The sequence below is a fragment of the Pinus tabuliformis genome, chromosome 1_2 (assembly GCF_031772625.1).
Source record: "Pinus tabuliformis cultivar Carrire ecotype Pingquan chromosome 1_2, CPIR1, whole genome shotgun sequence".
In the NCBI taxonomy this organism is placed as follows: domain Eukaryota; kingdom Viridiplantae; phylum Streptophyta; class Pinopsida; order Pinales; family Pinaceae; genus Pinus; species Pinus tabuliformis.
In genome coordinates this window covers 1,105,057,264-1,105,077,809 of record NC_142298.1, presented here as the reverse complement: position 1 = coordinate 1,105,077,809, position 20,546 = coordinate 1,105,057,264, and the positions used below count along the sequence as shown (strand labels likewise).

Below are 20,546 nucleotides of genomic sequence, written 5' to 3'. Positions count from 1 at the left end.
GACAGCTTCAACCCAATAATAATTTGGCAAATGCTTTGCCTTCGACATACTCCTTGCCATTTCCATAATCATCCTATTCTTCCTTTCCGTTACACCATTTTTCTGTGTATGCGTTGTTGTAAATTTCTTGTGAATTCCATGCTCTGTGCAAAATTGAAGGAAGTCATTTGAGATGTATTCACCACCTCTATCAATCCTTAAGAATTTGATGTAGTGTCCACTTTATTTCTCAACAAGAGCCTTGTATTGGCAAAAGCGCTTAAACACTTCACTTTTCTATTTTAGGAGATAGACATGTGTCTTCCTTATGTATTCATCTATGAAGGTTAATAAATAGTGGTTTCCACCAATTTGTGGCGTCTATATTAGTCCACACAAATCTAAGTGGAAAATATCCAAAGGTGTCTTTGCTCTTACTAACTCTCGTACTGCAAGTTTCTCTCTATGTTGCTTGCCCAAAATACATCCCTCACATAGGCTATCTGAATTTTCTATAAGCGGAAATCACTTCACCATGCCTTTCCTTTGCAACAAATTCAAACCTCAGAAGTTGAGATGACCAAATCTCAAATGCCATAACCAATTTTTATCTTTGACCTCAACTTGATAGTTTACTTCTGTAACAAATGCAACTTTTCTTTCACCCTCCTATGAGTTGATTGATAGTTGTTCTTGTGCACCTTCTTCCTTCAAATCTGATCTTATTTTTAGGGGAAACATTTGATTGTTTGTCATCTGAGATTTTCCAATCAGTTGTATACTTACATGCTTATCAATAATTGTGCACTCATCATTTTTGAAAAAGACATTTATCTCTTTTGCATGAGTTGTCAAATGCTTATGAGTTATGCTTCAAACAAAGGACAAAGTAAACATCTGAGGTGTACTTCTTCTCCCCCTTCTTTGTTAGGATATTAACTCTTCCTTTAACCATGACAAAGACGTTGCTATCAGTCCCTAATGTCACTTCAGATTTCACACTTTCATCTAGATTGGAAAATATTTCTATGGTCCTTGGGATGTGGTTGCTGCACCTTGAATCTAGATACCATGTATCACTTTGTTTTTCTTAAGCTACATTACAGGCTAAAAACATGCTATCATGGTTTTGAATTTCCTTTGTGAAATTTATACTTGGTTTGTTAGTAATGTCATATTGTGTCTTTCTACATTCATTTGCATAATGACCATACTTCTTACAGTAATGACATTGGACTTGAGATTTATCATACCTCTAACCTCATGCTTGATTTTGGCATGCCTTGACTTGAATTTTTATTGTTGCCCCTTCCACTTCAGCTTGAAAGGCTGATTCTTCCACCTCTGTGTGGGCTTCTTCCTCTTCTTCTAGCATATGATATTCCTCTACCTCAACCTTCACCAAATGAAACTTGTTTCTTGAAGGCATGCTTCAATGATGAGCTTGTTTCTCTATTCAGTCTATGTTCATGAAAAATGAGTGATGCGTGAAGTTGTTAAGTCCCTATAATACTAGTGATTACCCCATTACTATTTTCATTGTAGGCCTTATTGTTATTATTCGGCCCCTAGTGTCCCTATATTGTTGTTAGTGTTCCCCATAGGATCCCACTATTGTTATTGTCGTGCCCTTTTATTATTATTGTTATGTCGGCTTTCATTATATTGTGACACGTTAGACTCCTATATATAGAAATGAGGTTTAGTCATTTGTATCATCCAAGAATTTAAGTATGGGGGTTTACGCAGTGCATTATATTAGATATCATTTTTGGGATTCAACTGCATTAAGTAAGTCATTCATGTATGACCATTTCCATGAGAGGTAGTCGTAACTGACTAATTTCTCATGATTTTTTGAATAGTTCACTTAGCACTCACTGCATCGGGTGATGCTCACAAGGGTGAAGAAGTGGGATTGAAACTAGTGAAATGAATCACATAGCATCAATCATCACTTCCGGGGCTTGCACCCGGTAACCAGGACTTCCCAGGAGGTCACCCATCCCAGAACTCCTCTGGCTCAAGCGCGCTTAACATGACATCCAAGAATTGTTCATTTGTGTAATGTAAAGGAGGTATCACCCTCTAAGTGGCTGATTTTCAATTCATTGATCTATCTTTTCTATCTTTTTGTGAGATGGTTCATAAAATTTTCTATCACAACTTTGGATTCTAAGGTTTCACTGCTCCAAAAAAGTCATCGCGGAATTTTCACTAGAACGTTTTCTCTATGATGTTTCAGAAGCTTAAAAAAAATCCATTTGAGCCAAAATGTCGATTATCCTAGAGTCTGAATTTTAGATATCGTATCATTATATTTTCAGAGATATGATCTAGGGAAGTTAGTGTTTTTGCAGGCTCCCAAATTTCATTGCAAATAGGTGACCTTGGGAAAATCGTCATAACTTTTTCTCTGAATATTAGACTAAAATTTCGAAATATATTACAAAAATATGATAGGCTTTATTTTTTGTACATTCTTTTCGGGTCCGAAGGTTGAAACAATGAGACGTAGCACTTCATACAAGTTTGTTCTACTAAGAAAGTGTATAATCATGTCACCTTATGAGATTGGGCATAACACTTTCTTGGAGAACCCAATTTCGATCAAACTAGTGGCCTTAGAAAGAGGACTCAGAGGGCTACCATAGTTTGCAATTTAAGATTTTGGAGATCTCAAATTTCAGAGATACATCAGATTCAATATTGATCTCCTACAAAGTGAAAAAAGGTGTAGTTATTTTTTAATTTTTGCATAAGTTTGGTTTGAAAAAACAGTTTGAAAGAATTCAGAGGGAATAGTGAAGAATAATTATCATTAATTAATCCCTCGAAGAAAAAAAATGGAAACACCTAGTAAGAAACCTGAAAGCTCTAAGATGACTCATGAAGAAGAGGAGGAAATGCAACCTGATATATCAAATTACAAGACCAAGTGCAACAAAATTCACTCTCACAAAAAGTAACAGAAGATAAGATGGATGGTTTAAAGAAAGGAATGGAAGCTAAGATTGATGGCGTGGAAGATAATATGGATGGTTTAAAGAAAGACATGGAAGCTAAGATCAATGAAGTGGAAGCTAATTTGGATGGTTTAAAGAAAGGCGTGGAAGCTAAGATGAATAACATGGAAGCTATGATGGAAGGAAAAATGGAACATTTAAAGATATATTTGACAAAGTTGCTACAAGAAATGTTTACTAATGGTGAAAGGCTAGTAAACGAAACTCATGATGAGAACAAAAGAAACATTAATCATGATTTCGTAGACTCTAACATTGGATTGAGGACCCACTATGTTCCAAAGATCGATATGAGGAAGTTTTATGGCAAGAATCCCATAACATGGATACTATAGATGGAGCAACATTTTGATCTCCATAATGTGAAAAACGCACAAAAGGTATGCATTGCAACTTTATATTTGGAACCAAATGAGTTTGTAGGGTATCGATGGATTTTCTCTCGTAAAAAAATTGTCACTTGGGCAATTTTTAAGGAAAAAATGATATCACATTATGAGGATACAAGAAGAAACACATTTTTTAGCCAATGGATAAATCTCAAACAAAAGGTTTCAATGACGGAGCACGTTGAGGACTTCCAAAAATTGAATATAAGGTTAGAAAATATTGTAGAGGAGGATAGGATTGATGTTTCCATAGGGACTTTAAAGGATGAAATCCGACATGAGGTTCGACTTTGGGAACCTCATTCATTGGAGAAGGCATTCAGGTTGGCAAGAAAAATCAAAAGCAAAATAATGGCAACAAAGAAGCCTACCACTCACAACTATAAAGATGGAAGTTTTGTTTCCCCTTGCCTTCCACAACCTACAAGGTTGAAACAATAACAATTGGAAGAAAAAATAGTAAAAAGGCTTCATTACAATTGTGATAGAAAATACACTAAAGGTCATAAGTGTGCTGAGAAGAAATTATTTTACATCGATTATGAAGAGGAGGAAGAAAAGCAACAAGAAACATCAAAAGAAGAGGATATACATCAGTTAAAACCCTAGAGAAAGAATAAATAAATATGACCATATCTTGTAATGTATTGGCTAGAATTACCACTCCTTAAACTGTCAAGATAGAAGAAGATAACAAAAAGAGAAAGGTAATAGTGTTGGTTCATTCAAGTAGTGCCCATAATTTTATTCATTGTAAGATAGCCAAGGAATTAAATTGCTTCCTATATCCTGTACCAGAGTGTCAAGTGATGGTTGCAAGTGGAGGAACCAAAAATTTCTTTGGAAAGTGCCATAATATCAATCTATCCATGGGAGAATATGTATTGAATAGCCCAATGTTTTCCATTGCAATGGGCGTTGCTAATGTTGTACTAGGAATCGAATGGCTACAATCCTTCGGTACAATAGCTTTTAAATTTCAAGAAGTTTTCATGAAATTTTTGTCGGACAGAAAGGAATTTTAATTAAGGGGTATTGTAGGCAAACCAGGAAATGTAATCAAATTTAACAGAATGAAAAATCTTTTAAAGAAACAACAATGAGGTGTAATTGCACAATTATGTTCGCTAGCGGTTCCCACATCGAAATCATCTATTTGGGACTCCCAAAGGCCTCCCACCTATTCGTGATCATGATCATGCTATTCATTTGATTCTAGGAAGTGTTCCTCCAAACATCAGGCCTTAGAGATATTCCTATGTCCAAAAGAGTGAAATTGAACATATGGTTGAAGATATACGAGAGGCTAGTATAATTCCACGTAGTCAAAGTTATTTCTCTTCTCAAGTGGTATTGATGAATATGAAGGATGGATCATGCCACATGTGTCTGGATTATAGGGAGCTCAACAAGCTCACTATTAAAGATAAATTTCCCCTTCCTCTCATTGATGAATTATTAGATGAATTGCGTGGATCAATTTACTTCAACAAGTTGGATCTTCGTTCAGGGTATCATAAAATCAGAATGAAGACTGAAGACATTCTCAAAACATCATTTAGAACTCATGAGGGCCATTATTAATTTTTGGTCATGCCTTTTGGCCTTACCAATGCACCTTCTACATTTTAAGGTTTGATGAATTCCATTTTCAAACCCTTCCTTATAAAATTTGTTTTAGTATTTTTTGATGATATACTAATCTAAAACAAGTCTTGGAAGGATCATGTTGAACATGTTGACAAGGCGCTCAAACTATTGGAGGAGAAATAATTATATGCAAAAATCTCCAAATGTTTCTTTGGAGTACTTGAGGTGGAATATCTGGGTCATATTGTATCTCATGGAGGTGTTAAGGTAGACCTTAGAAAAATTAAAGTCATTAAGGAATGGAAAATCCCTACATCCATAAAGCATCTGCGAGGATTTTTGTGGTTCAGAGGGTATTATCAGAAGTTTGTTAAGAATTATGGGAGAATAGCAGTACCTCTAACAACATTATTGAGGAAATATGCATTTTTATGGACTCCAAAAGCAACAAAGGCCTTTGAACATCTTAAAGAGGCAATGTGCCAAGCACCGGTATTAGCTATGCCAGAATTCACAAAAACCTTTATTGTGGAGTGTGATGCCTCAGGAAATGGAATTGGTGGTATTTTAATGCAACAAGAAAGACCCATTGCCTTCAAAAGTCATCCAATCAAAGGAAATCATTTACACAAAGCTATATATGAGAAGGAAATGTTTGCAATACTACGTGCACTTAAGAAATGACAACCCTACCTAATGGGAAGAGACTTAAAGCTGAAAATGGATCACGATAGTCTTAAATACCCTTTAGAACAAATATTATCTTCACAAGAGTAGAAAAAATGGGTCACAATGATGTTGGGTTATGACTTTGAAATCATCTACGAAAAGGGAAGCAAAATGTTGTGGCAAATGCACTCTCAAGAAAGGATGAGGATGTGGAAGAATTGGTTTGCACCATTTCTATTATCTAACCCGAGTGGATAAATGAAGCAAAGGACGAATGGAAGAATGATGAAAAAGTGTGGGAACTCATTCAAAAGTTACAACAGGATCCCAATACATTTGATACATTTAGCTGGAAAAATAATTCGTTATGGTACAAAGAGCGCTTATACCCATGTAACAATTTCCAACTCAAACAAAATATTTTTATGCAATTGCAAACTTCTCCCTTAGGAGGGCACTCAAGATTTTTAAAAACCTACCACAGGGTTAAGAAGGAATTTTTTTGGGATGGCCTTAAATTGGATATTCAAAAGTTTGTGGCAGAATGTTTGGTTTGCCAACAAAATAACTTCGAAACAATTAAGACCCCAAATCTATTACAACCTTTATCCATTCCAAGTCAACCTTGAGAGGAGGTTTCAGTGGATTTTATCACAAGTTTTCCCAAGTCTGAAGAAAGATTGTCATCATCATGGTAGTTGACAAACTTACCAAGTATGCACACTTTTGTGCATTATCTCATCCATTTAAAGCCAACATAGTTTCTACTGCATTTATGGAAAGAATTCACAATGAATGGAATTTTCCAAGTGTTGTGGATGATTGTGAAATTGGGACATGATTGATATTACTAGAAAAGTACACTGAGGACAATGTTATTATAAGGGGACATGAATATAATAACAAAACCTTGAAGATGATGCATGCATTAATGCATCAAGTGTAAAAAGATGAACTGCTTCCCATTAATAAGATGGCCAGATACCAAGCATGCAACATAGTAAGGATGGTAAAGCCAAAATAGAAAATGTGGTAAGTAAGTTGCAACAATGGTTCATACAAACTCTTGGGAAGAGGGGATTCAATCATCCAGCCATTGAGGTAGTCATTTCATGCACGAACTAAGGTTGGGTATGCTAGAGAACCAAAAGATGGCCTAGTTGGAGAACCTTGAGACACTACAGTAGAAGCCAAGACTGTGTCAAAGATGACAGATGTTGGGTTGGTTGTTGTTATGGTTGTTCTTATTCGCAATTCTCCCATTCTAATATATACTTCTTTGAATATTAACACACCTTGATGCCAAGTCTAAATTGAGAAAGAGTGGCTATCAAAAAAATGTGTAAACCATAAAGAAGGGTTATTGGCAAATGCTGAGAGCCAAGGAAAATTTAGTTACAGTTGGAAATACCTAGTTCCCAGCATTGGAAATTCCTTGGCTAGTCCGCAATGGAGCATTGGAGATAAGCGGATAGCCCAAGGGCCCAATTGATTGTGTTGGATTGCTATGAATGGAAAATACTGCAATATGAATTCCTTGTTTGCAATTTCTGGAAAATAAACAGAGTGAGAAATACCAGAGCCATAGCCAACAAATTTTCCCTTGTTGTTTCATTTCCTAACACATAAGTGGCACCTACACAAGGTGGTGCCTATGGCTGGGAGGAAAACCACTCCTATGAAATTAGTATATCCACTTAACAGATAAATAATTTGGTTGTCACTGTTCATATTATGATAATTGATGTATGTGGAACTGTTGTGTTTGAAAAATATGTGCTTATTTGGGAAATATAAGCCTGAAATTTGACATAAATTCAGAATTATGATCCAGTATGTCTGGAAGATGTTTACTTGAAAGTTTTAAGGCATATACAACTACCTATGTGGGATGAAGAGGGCTTAATTCTACCTCTTCTATGAAAAGCAAGCATCATCTATGCCAAGTGTATGCATAATTTCTTCGTGAGCACCAAAAAGATGTGAGACCAATGGAGAATTGTAATACTCTCCATGGAAAAATATTTCTTGAGTATGTTGCACTTGTCCATGGTTCTCCTGTATCAGAATCCAACAGTTAATACTCAATGTAATCAACAAATCATATGAACTACTCGAATGGTTAACTGCATACATGGGTAAGGAATGTATTTGGCACAAGAAATCAGAAATTGCCTCAAATATTTTTATCAGAGTTTTCTCTTGAAATGTTGGACGAAAGTTGTGTATGGTTGGTTGAAATTATTTTCCACAACTTGCATACTAAATATTTGAAGAAAATTGTCAAAGAAAAAGTTAAAATTTTTGGAAACATTTGCTTGAAGTTTTCTTAGGAATATTATATTTCAGTGATTTCACTTGTTACCTTTTAATCAATAGCAAGTTATGTTACTAATAGAGCTAAGCATATCTATGCTTAACAGAGTGATAATGCCTCAAATATCCATGCTGCATGCATGTAGAACTCAAAGTTTCATCATAGATTTTCTTCAAATAAAACTTTTTTAGCTGATCTTGTACTCTTCTGAACTAGATCTCCAATTTCCTTTCAACATTCAACTGAATCTAGTCATCATCCATGTCAAGTTGTTATGCTCTGTCAAATACTTCTTCATATGTTTGGGGATTATGTACTCTTTCTGCAACTCTTGCTCTCCAATTCAATCCAACAATGACCAATTCCTATTAAATCTTTTTAATACATTGGGATTTGACTAAGTAAATATTTGAATCTACTATCATAATCAAGCACACATCCTATTATGAGGCCCCATTATGTAATGGAATGTTCATCATAGTTGGTTCTTCACCTCACTCTTGGATAAATGTTGTAGACTCTGGCTATGGTTCATGAAACAATCCAAAGCTCCAACTCTCAAAGGCACTCCAAATTTTTCCAATTGTCTATATTCATCATCTACTAATCGAGCTCTCTGAATTTCCTTGCATACAAACCAATGTTTCAATTTATTTAAGCACCCATCATAGACTCAAAGAGAAATGGTTGAATTGGATGTAATCTTGGTTTGATTTTCATTAATTTTCTTCATGCTTTCAGAAGTTGGATGATATTCTTCTTCATATTTATTTTTCTCTCTATAAAATATTCTTTAAATTGAAATATATCTTCCCTTTTCAATTTATTTACAGTCACTTTAATTAAACAAATTCAAATAGTTTATGTAAATCTTTGTTTTAGAAAATTTAGTGACCATTCTTCTTCTTCAACTTTTCTGTCTCCCTTTTCTTCAGTGCCTTATGAACATTTTTTGTAATTTTTCCATAAAAAAATGGATAATTCACTACTGGGCCTCTCCGTATAGCTGCCTAATGATTTATGTTTTGTGCTACTCAGGCCTCAGTCTGTTTTCTTATGTCATTTTCTTGAAACTATATAACAGTTATGTTTTATGTCTACTCAAGGGACATGTATTAGGCTAATGGGTGTTTTGGGTTTATCACACACCGTACTTTTCAGTTTAGCTAGTGCTTGTGCAACTGCAACTACATCCCATTTTTTTTGTACAATATGCAATACATCTCTGTTTATATTAATTGTTAAAGGAATCATTTTATCAAAGAAAAACATGTCCTTTTTTGGATGATGTCAAATTTCACGTGTCATTAAAATTGATTGACAAAAATATATGTATCTACAAATAGAATGTATTTCTATAAATAAAATATCTAGGAAAACTGTGTAAATGTTGCAACATTGAGTATGGATAACTATTTATTGTGAAATGAAGTGCAATTCAAGTTCTGACCCAATTTAGAAGTTCTTATATTAAGGATTTGTGTGGACAATTCAATCATCCTTTTCTATCCTAAAATATATATTCTTCTAGACCCATCATCTCTTGACATCTGCATTATACGCTCAACATGGTTTTGGTATTGGGTTTGCATCTGCAATACTTCTTGTGTTTCTATTGACAAATTATAGTTGGGTCTTTCTCAGCTTCTACGTGTGTAGTGATAACAATTTCTTTCGTAGTCCCATTGTATATTCACATCAGATGCACTTTTGGGTCCAGCTTTGTGGTCACTTGTTGGACATATAATCTTAGATCTAAGTCTCTCGTGACCATATATATATAGATATATATATATATATATATATATATATATATATATATATATATATATATATATATATATATATATATATATATATATATATATATATATATATATATATATATATATATATTGTTTATATATATATATATCTATATATATGTATATATATATATATATATATGTATGTATATATACATATATATATATGTCTATATATAGGTATATATATATATATATATATATATATATATATATAAAGCATTCAAAAACATAATGCTATTTCCATTGCTAATTTATTTCTGCTTGTAAATGTGATTTTACATTGTCGATCTGAATTTTAAATTTGGCCTCATAAATGCTAATTTGAAGGAAACAAACCTTGATGATAGTGGTGGATGGCCAAGGAAGGCATATAGGGACATCACAATACCATGGAACTAAAGCAATGTACAGTCATCTCATCTTCCATCAGGCAAGTAGCAGCGAATAGTAAAAGGAATCTTCAGCTCTCTGAGTTCTTTCATTGCAATCTTCAATCACCAAAGAAAATGGAAAACTATTTCAAACTCTTTTCAAATAACTACTGCATTGGAAACAAAAGATAAAAATAAATGATCATTTCAAGTCCTACAAAATGCTCCTAACTCAATGTGCATTTCAAAAATGAGATCCAATGCATAATGACAAGAAATTCATTCAAAATGGAAAAAGAAAAGGAATAAAATAGAGGTTTGTCAAAAACAAATATACCTCCAATGGATCAGTCTCGCCTTCAAGTTCAACCATGACAGGTGCATTCATGCTGCCACAGGAAAATGTCAAGTTGATGACCAAAATTTTTAACTCTTGAACTAAGATGTAACATGGGATTTTTGGAAATAGAACTCTCTAAATTAAGGATTAATCTTGACTAGTATTGATTCTACAGTTCCATGCCTTACCAGAAACAAGAAACGAAGAAAGAAACAATACAAGTTTCTGGCAATAAGAAACATGAATCCATGTCCCCTCTCCCAAAACATATATTATACATATTAAATTGATTAGTAACATATTAATGTAGAGTCAGGAAGATAATAACCATCCTAAATAGCCTATTGACACATGCCTGATTTGCAATGCTCGAGTGCCTAGTATTCTAGCACGCTCATATTTTGTCATGAACTTTGAGGTTTTTTGAGGTTTATTGCTTGGTTGTTCCTATTCTACAGGTTCTTTATCAGCCCCTCCAAGTGTATCAACAGGAACTTCTTCATGTTCCTCTTCCTCTGCCCCTACCTCTTCCTGCAAAAAAATGAAATTAAGAAAGCCAGAGAACCCATGACATTTTGGGCACAAATTAACCCTAACAAATAAGGGTTTCCACCGGTTTCCATTTTGAACATAAATCATGAAAAAAAAGGAAAATGGTTAACAACATACCTCAATATCAGGTTGGGGAGGCTCCTCTTTATATCTACATGCATTTCAAAACCACAAATTTATCAAACAAGGGGCTATTGTAGCGGCTACAACCACCCTCGAAAATTTTTCCTTTGCTTCATTTTGGAGCCTCCCTACCAAGCATCCTTAGAATCATGCCTTGCACTGTCAATTACATAGGCTTCATCTAAGCTTTAGTGGCTTGTCGGCCTATGCATGTCAGCTTATTTGTCTCCCACCTGCAGACTGACATTCTAGACTTAGGTAAATTTCTTGATGAGATGTTCCCTCTCAAAATTATACAACTCTGGAGGGGAACCAACCTTCCTTCCAGAAATTGGGAATGTTGTTGGGCTGCCTACAGGGGTCTAAAATTGTGAGATCCATCCAGGCAACCCTTCCTCAAGAAATTGCACAATCCAGCTTGACACTAGGCTTCCTAGCAGGCATTGACCTGCTAACCACAGAAATTTTGCAATGCCTGAGGGACAACTAATCTATCTCATCTCAAAAACTACACAAATCCCTTTCCCAAGCTTACAGACTACTGCATCTACCTCCATGTTGATTGGTTCCCTCCAGGACTAAGAAATCCTGAATTGCATGCATGGGATTGTTTTCCCGAAATAGGAAAAAGAAACATGAAAAACACATCCCTAAATTTTATGGATCTATTTTTAATAGCTGGAGGTTACATGCAAAGATCCTTTTAGAAAATTCCCTCCAAGTGTCGCATTTTCCATGATTTGTGGCATGCGCGTCTTAAGCCACAAACTTATGTATTCGATGCTATAGAGCTCATTCCTCACATCGATCTTGGAGATCTAACATACCACATCACATCTAGGAGTCTTCGGCATATTTTGCCCAAGATTTTCTTGGTAAGTCTAATTTTCATGTCATTTGTTGCTTTTCTGTAGCATTTTGTATTTCTCTTTGTAGGAATGATGTTTGCATGGTTTTGTTGAATGCCTACTATCGTTTTAATGTATGTTAGCTTGTAGAAGCACCATTTCATTTTTTATTTGCATCTCACTCCTTTCACATGCATGACATTGTTTTGCATGAACAATCACCTTTGTGGCAACTCGTTTCACACACATGCATGCGTTCCCATTTTATGAATCTTGCATTCACTTTTTTCTTGCATGATCATTCACTCTTTCTTACAATCATTCTCGTGATGCATCCAAACCATTTCATATTTTCATTCGCCCGTCAACAACTCTGGGCTGCCTTGGCCCAGATCTTTCCTTGCCCGGACATCAATTTTGCATTTCTAGAAGTGAAGGCTTTGCCTTCCATCTACAAACTATGAAAACCTAGCCAACACTAACCTCCAGGATACATTGCAAAATTCTGGGAGGCATTGCCGTACTGACCCAAAAAATTGTGTAATGTAGTCTCCTGGCTTGCATGCCCTTTGCTGACTGAAACTACGCATGGCACAGTTACAGTCCTCAACAGACAAGTTGGACTGTTCATTATGTAGTTCCAACATTTAGTCAACCTCCTGACAACCCAGACTGTGCCTTCCCAGTTTTGGCAATCAGTCTCCCAACCTCCCCGTGAAAATTGCGCAATCTTTACTCCCAGTCATCTAGGTATGTTGCATGTCAATCCTCAGATTTGTTTTCATTTTCATCTGACAAATTTCTTGCCACGAGTGTTGCTATGTCTCTAGGTATATGAGGTTTTCATCCACCTCTTATTAGTATAGGTAAAATGGACTCCAAGAGAGCAGGGTGAAAGGACACTGTTGGAAGTGCAACTAGAGATGCAATTGAGCAAGTGTCTATGAGCTTGCCTGCTTATGAAGACACGAAGTTGTTCATAGACAGAGACATTAAGATTGAACGACATGACATGAATGACACATTCTCGAGAACATTTAGGGAATACCTAGAAGACGGAGGGTCTATGTCAACATCCACAAGTCTGGCTTGTACCGGATTACATGCAGGTATCATGTGTTTCCATGCACCAACATGATACGTTGGATTGTCTAACACACTAATGCTAAGACGATGATGCTAAGTTGTGTCAGCAGGACAGAGCTTACCACCTTCAGCGGGAAGGACTATCAGGAGATGTATCACTTTCCACAGCCAATGATCACAATGGAGAATCCTTTCAGCGGACCCAACAGTGCAAACTCCAGAGATATCTTGAAGATTTGGGTGAAATATCCAGCCAAGTTCAGGAAATCACTGAGCCCAGTTTACAAGACGAAGATACTACAGAAGGAATATCAGTACTTATTCATCTTTTCATGCTGCTTATATGACCAAGAGAACACAAAGACCTTCCTGCAGAGTTGGGTGATTACATTGGACCAACTGACCAGCTAAGGAAGGCCATGCAACTAGTTTGACATGTTGGCTCTCAGGTTCAACGAACAGGTGACAGAAGCCTGACATCTGCCCAAGGGGAAGAAGGTAGAGATATACATGTCGACATACATACCAGATGAAATCTGTGCCCACCAGCATTTCCCATGCTTGAGTTGGTTATGGACACCATCGAAAACCTCTTTCAACACTTATTGAAAATTGTTCTCTGAATGCAGTTCCCACGGAGTCATCACAGACTTGTTATTGGTGTACAAAATGATATTTGAGCAGGATCCACATTACATGTCGTAGGCAGTGATGGAGGCATTGATCGAGATAGGAGATTGGTATGCCTCATCGGTTGGACAAGATCGCCATGCAAGAAGTGTCACACCACATCTCGACAGGGTTGTCAGCTAGACTGCACAGGAAGAAGAAAGCACCTTGGCCCACTCTTCCTTTGCAGATTGAGTTGTACAAGATATAGAATCTGAAGCATGATGAGTTTGAGATGGGGGAGTCCAAAATATTCACTTTTGGCACCAGAAGTTTCAATGTGTATGATGAGCATTTCTTTGTAAAGGACCACTGTGCGAGAGTGAAATTTCCTTGGATCCATGGGGCATGTCATTGGCCTGAGGAAGACCCATGGAGATATTTTCATATCTTCTCCAGGTTTAATGAACCGATCGGCGTAGTTGTGGAATGGTTAGCAAAGTAGCACGAAGTAGAATCTCAGAGAGCACCATCATTAGTACCAGTAGAGGGTAACAGACATGTGCATGAAAAAGGAAAGACAGAGGTTGTTGATAACGTAGAGGCAGAACAAAGCTGCAAGCTCAAAGTAGATCCACTCATAATGAAAGAAGATTTGCAAATTGATGCTAAGATGCGACAACGCGACATAATGAACGTGGAAAGGAAAAGAGAGAAATGAACATTGGAGGAAACAAAAAAGGAGTTGCAAGAGTTGAAGAATCAACCATGGGAAGAACAAAAGTTGCACAGAAGAGAGAATGAAGTGCAACCGGGATAAATACAGAAGGAGGTGCAACATGCACAGATTAAATAAAATGGACCCATATATGCTGTGAACTCATCCGAGCATCTGGCATGGAGTAGATAGGTGAGCAGTCACAGGAGACGAACTTAGCTCAAGAGATTTAACAGATGCTATAGCACATTGATATGGGTGTGGTGCAGCCGGAGTCCGAATAGGATATTGAACTCATGCCTCATAACCGAGAGGTCACCCCACCGACTTCACCAAAATGTGAAAGTAGAGCAAGTCCCAAGCAATCAGGGAGACACATAGATCCTTGAAGACAATCTAGAGGCAGATTTGTACAAAATATCTTTCGATGCGTTGCAACACATTGTTTTGCAGTCGTGCAGAGTTCCCACTTCGGATGTTCACATATCTCCTCTGTAGTTTGAAGAACGAGTGATCATATCTGATGTGCGCAAGAATCCAGTAGCATTAGCCAAAGCTAGAAGAGCATATGCTGAGGCCACAAGCTTGAGTGTTCAATTATTGGTAGCAGAGAATGAGTGCATGGAAAAGGAGTTACGAGCGGCCAAGCAGGGAGAAGAATAAGCCACATCATCTCCCAGAAAAGAGTTGAAGAGAGTGATACTGGATGACATATCGTCCCTCAAGACAGTCATATAAATGTTGTATTCAATATTCTCCATCGTGCTTAAGGTAGTTGTCCATCTCAACAATTGGCAATAGTGTTGTGCAAGGAGAGAATGCATTTTGTCAAATCTGCACACCACTATTAACCGCATGTAAACATGGACAATGAGATAGAAAGGAGCCCCATTTCATTTACCAAAGATGATGAAGCCAAATGATCCAAACATAAAGAGGAATGCAACAAAATATAGAGATAACCATATACACAAAGATGCAGTGGAAACAATGCTTCATTTCATTAATGGAAAATATTGAAATATGCTTACAACCATAAATGGAAATAAACCAGCTAGGGCAATGGTAGGTTATCTCTGAGGAGAGATGTGGCGGCTACATGCCTCTGAACTGTGTTAAAATGAGGCTCGAAGGCCTATTTATTGTTTAGAAACAATGGAAAACCCTTCACATCGTAAAACCTAACCCTAGAAGATGAAACGCCAAATTGTGGGCCCCATTTGGGTAAATTGGTACATCAATTTCCCCGGGTTGTAACTTTGGCATATGATCTTCGTTTGACCTGTACAATAGCTCATTAGAAAGACCTATCCGAGCACTAAAACTTTGGGAAGGGAAACATGGGTCCAAGGGAAATATGGGTTCATGGACCCATGTTGTCCCCAGATTTCCCAAAAAATGGCGTTTATGCCTCAAAATGGCTTCGGAAGTTCAGGACCCGAAAAACTGCTAAAAATACTAAATTGTGCTACAATTTAGGAAACTGAAGAAGCTGAAAGAGATAGTTGTGGGGGTCCAAATGGGATAGGTGGGTGGCCACCAACATCCACCTGGATCATTCCTCCCCCCTTAGGAAGCAATGGTCGCCATTGCGTTGAGTTCCTCCTTGAGATGAGGAATCTTTTGCTGATCTGGGTCTCTGGTGAGTTGTTCTGCAATCTCTGATGTGTCCAGAAATGGTGGGAAACATGGTCGACGAGAGTCCACATTGAAAACTCAGTGCAAGCGAAGGAATGGAGGAATGTTATGCTTCAAAGCATTGTTTCCCATAGCCTTGGTACTAGTGTAAGGACCATGTCGGAGTGCTTTAAGTTTGTGATGGGTTCTTGTAAGGCGTTCTCTCTGCAAATGTAACCAAACTTTGTCACCCACTTGAAACTTGTGTGGTGCCCCTGTGGGTGAGGAGAAGTTGTTCGTGTCTTCTGTCATGATCGTATCCCTTTGCTGCTGCTGCTGCATGGAGGAACCCTTTGCAGGGGTCATGGATGTACCAACGATCTTCCCCTTACTTTGGGACTGAACCAGATAGAGAATGAATTTCCTAGTCTGGGAGATGAGCTTGCTACCTTTCTTGGCAGTGATCCAAGAGGTGGCGGTAGGTGGGGCTACCTTCGGTATCCTATATAACGAATTATCCAAAGAAGTAATGACAGCGCGAGGCCTTGACTCATACACAACATGTTGCCTCCACAAATATGGCTAGCCTAATGGTACATCACAAACATCTAGAGGTGTAACATCACACAATACCTCGTCCGTGAAGGGCTTGATGCTGTAAGGAAGGTGACACTGTTGGCGAACTTTGAGATCTCATCCTTCATAAAGCCACCCAATACTATATGGCTGTGGGTGTGGTGTAATTGGTAGGCCCAACCGCTTCACGACCTCTGCTGAAATGAGGTTCTTTTGGCTGCCACTATCGACAATGAATTGTAGCGGCGAACCGTACACCCTCATCTGTGAGTGGAAAAGACACTCCCCTTCCTTTGGATATTCAGGCTCATTTTTCTGGATTTTAGCGGTGGCAACAGTGGCGCTGGGATCCGCATCAATGATCTACTTCCCTTTGGCATTCCCCTTGTCAGGTTCTGGCTCAGGGTTGGAACATGCATCTGATTCGAAAGCCTTCAACTCAGCCACCAGCGACTGCTTGGTCCGACACTCACTTGTGTTATGAGTGGGACTCTTGTGGAACTCACACCACTTTCCTGTGTCCTTCTTCAGCTCCATGGTGTTGTTCTTTTTTTGCGGCTTCGACGGGTTGTCTTGGGTCACCCCACCTTAGCTTTGTCCTTTGGGCTTTGGATTTGCAGATCCAAAGTCTCGCTTCTTCTGTTTGAACTTTTGCTTGATTTTGACAGTGTATCGGTATGCTATGCCGAGTGAGGAGATGTTTAAGAACTCCATCTCTTCGTGGATGTATCTGTGTAGGCAGCCGCGGTATTTGAGTACTAGATGTAGCTCAGAATCTTTGATACCCAACTGTGTGCGAAGGTTATGAAAAATGTTTGTGAACTCCGGCACATCTTGGTCTCGTCCCTGCCACAGTGTGGTCCATTTGATGTATTTGTCCTCATAGCTTTTGACAAGGTAGTAGTGCTCCTTGACGACATCCCAGAGTGAATCCCAAGTGGGTGCGGCAGAAAATAGTGAGCCTGTAGTTTCATTCTTCTGCTCGCAGTAGGTTTCCCACTAGTCCTTGACGTGGGGGATGCTTGGAGAAGAGCGTAAACTATCTTTCCCCGACTCGAAAATTCATGAGCAAAAAAATAACGCTCTAGTAGATTTAACCATTTATCTATGGCATCTGTGTCTATCTGACCCTCGAATATGGGGATTTCAAAATTAACTTGTACCTTAAAGGGCGTGGCATTTCCAAAGTAGCCGCTAGAAGCCAATGCGTCGCTTCTGGGTAGCCACTGAAGGATCTGGGCAAAGTTGTCCATCATCGCGTTCCGTTGTCACTCGAGGGCTTCTTCAAGAAAGATTTTGATAGGATCTCTTGCTCCCTCATCTTTCTTCTCATCTGCCATGGGAGGTTGTCGGGATTTGCGAGGCTAGTCTTGCAAAGGTTCGACCAGTTCAAGCCCTTACTCCTTATATCCTGACCCCGTTGGGGACATGCAAAGAAAAACAGAGAAAAAGTAGACCACTCTGGTACTAGTGATCCAGACTTAAATAGGAACGCAACAAAATATAGAGATAACCATATACACAAAGATGCAGTGGAAATAATGCTTCATTTCATTAATGGAAAATACTGAAATATGCTTACAACCAGAAATGGAAATAAACTAGTTAGGGCGATGACCTAGCTTATCTCTGAGAAGAGATATGGTGGCTACATGCCTCTGAATTGTGTTACAATGAGCCTCGAAGGCGTATTTATTGTTTAGAAAAAATGGAAAACCCTTCACATCTCGAAACCTAACCCTAGAAGATGAAACTCCAAATTTTGGGCCCCGTTTGGGTAAATTGGTACATCAATTTCCTGGGGTCGTAACATTGGAAAAACTGAAAAAGCTCAAAGAGACAGTTGTGGGGGTCCAAATGGGATAGGTGGGTGGCCACCAACATCCACCTGGATCACCGAAGGTGGTAGACTTGAAGGCATGCAACCAGAGTCAGATTCAGAACTATGAGGATCTCCCGCATCTCATCACCAGTTTGCAAGCTTCCAATGTACGAGTGTTTAGAAGCATGGATGTCATTGTGCATAGACACACGATTCCATCGATTGACATTCTCACTGAGGTAAAATCAAAGAACCAAGTCCGAATGGATCTGGACATGTACTTTGATGATTTGATGCATGTAGCCACTAGTACAACTGTGGAGATCAACATAGACCCTATGCATCAGTATGTTTCTATTCCAGCTACACTCAAGACTGTGATGCACATGTTATCAAACTAGTTGGTCAGAGGTGCTAAAACAATGTACCGATATGTAACGATGGTGTGAGTTCGCTTTCAGCAAGATGTCACCATTGACCATGTAGACACCATCACAAACTACCAAGCTTGGCATCAGTTCACCACCATCGATCATCATGAATATTTCAAAGAGTTGGTTTTCCCACAATTTTCCAAGTCTTAGTAGTGTCTTGCATGGCTTGCTCAATCGTATTTTGTCCCACATGGGTACATGTGCAGATTGTAATGTAACATCTTGTAAAAGTAAAAGACCAAGTGTCGATGGTTGAATGTAACAGTCATGTAGTAGTTGAATAATCATCAGGGAATGTCACAGAGGGGAATGTCAAGGGTTAGCCCACCCATTCCTATTTATAGAACCTCATAACTCATTGTAAAGGATTTTGGGAGCCAAGCGTCCTATAGGTGTATCTTAGAGAAAGCTTGGAGTGTATTGTAATGAGCTTTGGATTCCCCATAGTGCAAAGCTAGTATATCTATTTGGAGGAGAAGGTGGCAGTGACTGGAATGATCCATTGTTGGGAGTAATAGATGGACATGATTGTATGTCTCATTGGAACTTTCACTTTCTTAATATAACAGAGCCAACAAGTTTGATGCATATGTTGATATTTTATTTTAGTTCTCTTGGTTATGCTAACAATATATGTATATGTTTTCTTACGCATGTATGTATGGACTTTCTATATATGTATGTATGAGTCTTATTGAGATGTGTTGTCGGTTTAACCATCACTTTAGATCAGTGGTCCACAAACCTTCCACATTTTGATGTATCTTTGCTCGTGTGTTCCCTTCCAAGCTACGAGTTTCCACAATTTTCCAAGGGGCGCACTTATTCCACTTTCCATGTGTTAGAACCCTTCATGCACCTTCCTTGGCTTGTTGCATTGGTCACACCCTTGCTATCAACAAGGACATCCTGCTTTCCTCTGCTCACAACTGCACTCAAGGCAATATCGTACGACCCACTGCTAGGACTCCTACACTAAACGGTCTGAGGTCTAGTTGGGACTTCTTACTAGAGAGATCCCCTGACCTGTTGGTGGGTCTAGCACCATCAACAGGGGCGTAACGAATTGGTCTCACAATTTTAGTCTCACAAAAATCCTCATGAACCTTTCACTTTTCTATGTCGTAAACCCTCTAAATTAGCACGCACCAAAAACAACCAAAAAAATTTGAAACCCATAAATACTGTCTATTATATAAAGCTTGAGAAACCCTCAAAACCTGGTAAAACATTCTCTTGCAAAACAATTTAATAACCCATTAAAGCCCTCTCTTATAGACGTCTAAGAAATCCTCACTAGCCCTTATATCAATGAATTTCTTGGTACAAACCCTTATCTTAAGAAAAATATATATCCCCTGAAACCCTTGTGCATGCAATGGCATCTTACCCAACATATCCTCCGTCGAAATCATTGAAGTCCTCGTCTTCCATGGGTTCCAAAGCAGTGATCGCAATAGAGTAAAAATGACACAGCTCGCTTTGTACTGAGTATTGGACTGGCTTTGATTTTATTGATATTGGCCGTGGAATTTCGAGTTTAAATTGTTATGGCCCTCATGATGGTGAACAATAGTGAAGGAATAATTTTTGTGACATGGATCCCTTAAAGGAAAGCAAGGTCACTGTGGTCAAAGAAAAATTGAGGTTTTCCCAAGCCGTGAGGGTAAGC

General features: G+C 38.1%; 1 pseudogene; it reads right to left on the bottom strand.

Annotated features, from left to right (window-relative positions):
- Positions 1 to 10,194: 10,194 nt before the first annotated feature.
- On the bottom strand, positions 10,195 to 20,308 carry LOC149210026 (DNA-directed RNA polymerases II, IV and V subunit 6A-like; annotated as a pseudogene).
- Positions 20,309 to 20,546: the final 238 nt, after the last annotated feature.